The 2153-nt window shown below is 39.7% G+C and overlaps 1 pseudogene; it reads right to left on the reverse strand.

Moving 5' to 3' along the window:
* Positions 1 to 540: 540 nt before the first annotated feature.
* LOC110309638 lies at positions 541 to 1946 on the reverse strand (annotated as a pseudogene).
* Positions 1947 to 2153: the final 207 nt, after the last annotated feature.

Genomic DNA, 2153 nt, shown 5'->3' on the forward strand with positions numbered 1-2153 from the left:
TTAATGGAAATGTGCTGTTTTATTACAAAGAGTCTCATAACATGAAACCATTTAAAAAAGAAAGTTAGACAAACCATCCCTACCTGCAGAAGTAGGCGAGACAGGGCAACATGAGTTGTTTTGCTTGCCTGAGACTCCTGGGAAGCTATACACAGAACTAATAAAAAATGGCTTGTATTACCTTAGCCCAAATAAAGAGTCCCAAAAGACCCAGTCATCCCTTCTAGAAGCTCAGTAAGAACATCTGAGCAGAGATCCTAAGTTGTCACTGAGCACTTCAGGATTTTGCCTTGTGGTTGTTTTCTTTCCATTCATACCTTGCATGGTTCAAAATGAAGACCTGGGACAGGATGGGCAAAGTAATTTTTGGGAAGAGCTCCCCAGCACCACTGCCCCAGACTCTAGTCCCTATTTCCTATTTAGTCTTTGAGAATATTATATTTAATATATTTCATATGAATTAATAGAGAATAGAATAAAATCTAAGAGACTGTGGAAAAATGAGGGACTTGGGGAACAGGTCAGAGCTGCAGATCTTGCTCAGGCCAGCTTGACCGCTTCTTTGATTGTTTTGGCATCTGACTTCTGGCTTCTCCTCTTTGGTTTACCCCTCTTCTGTGACTTCTTTTTCCTCTTCTGGATCTCTCTCTGTTTTATCCTCTGTTTTGACTCTTTTAGCTTTTTTTAATTAGAAAAGTTCTTGTGACCACCTTCATCCTCCTCATCTGAATTGGAAAAGTCTTTCTTTCAGACAATATCCTTGTCAGAGAAGCAGATGGAGATGTGTTCATCAGGATCTTCCTTATCCTCTTTTTCCATTCCCATCTATGATGTCATCTTCAGGTATTACCTGCATTTGGACCCCAGGGGCATGGGAGAGCATTCTCTAGTTCTCAAAAATCAACTGCTTGATGTTTTCCAGGTTTTCATCAGTGTTCTTGTTAGTCATATTGGAAAGACTGTTGTGCTTAAAATATGGTCCAACGTATTCAAAGTAGTCACTATATGGTAGCTCATTAGGAATCTCTGTGTCCAGGGCCAGAGCTGTTTCTTACATCTAGCACAGAGTGTCTTTATGGATGGCCCCTCCTTACAGCATTAACAGAGGCAAGTTGAGACTCTTGACAAACTCCAAACATTGGGCATTCTATCTTTGATGGTCAGATAGAAACAATCTAACTACTTCATGTACCAGGAATCTGAGCCCAATTGTAAGGCCACTGCACTTGGTAGGAACTTCTCCATTACTTTGGATATGATGGGCTTGGAAATGGCTTCATGAGACTCATTATTGGTCTCATCTCATGTTAGTTAACAGAATAGAACTTGCCTTTGACATCCCTAATATTCTGTAGGCCCCCAGTTCCTGGGAAGTACTTTCGGTATTTATAAAAGGACACAGTCATGACGTGGTACAGAAGACCTCTTCTGTGCCATCCCCATAGTGAATTTAAATGTCAATATACAGCACCCTTTGATGACACTTGAACAGTTTCAAGAAGATTGAAATAGTATCACTGATGAAACAGAAGCCAAATGCTTCAGACTTCTTTGTATGACACCTAGTTCACAGCAATGTGCACCTGCTGCACCTGTCAAAGAGCCATCAGTAGACAACCAACAGAACTCAAAGAAGCCATCAAATACTGGACAAAACTCACCAACATTTAATCTCTATATCTTCATGCGATACTCAGACATGTAGTCTGGGCAATATAATGTAAGAATTTAATGTAGTCATCATGGTGGTACTTGGTCTTCTCAGCACTGACTTAGAACTATAGTTGAACAGCAAATTTTGAGTCATGCAGATTCAGTGAGGCTTCCTTGGGTGGCTTTGTCCATAATGGTAATTTCCAAGCATTCCTGTCATAGTAGTAACAGACTTTCCTGCACCAACATGTTCCCTGCCCAGGACGTCTATCAGTCTCCAGATCAAAACACATCAAAACAATAACATATCAAAAAGATTATCCACCATGATCAAATAGGTTTCATTCCAGAATGCAAGGACAGTTCAACATACAAGAATAAGTCAATGTAATTCACCATACACATAAATGGAAAGAAAAAAATACCCATATGACTATCTCATTAGATGCCAAAAAAGCCTTTAACAAAATCCAATATCTCTTCATGATAAATTTCCAGGT

This window comes from Mus caroli, chromosome 14 (assembly GCF_900094665.2).
Source record: "Mus caroli chromosome 14, CAROLI_EIJ_v1.1, whole genome shotgun sequence".
In the NCBI taxonomy this organism is placed as follows: domain Eukaryota; kingdom Metazoa; phylum Chordata; class Mammalia; order Rodentia; family Muridae; genus Mus; species Mus caroli.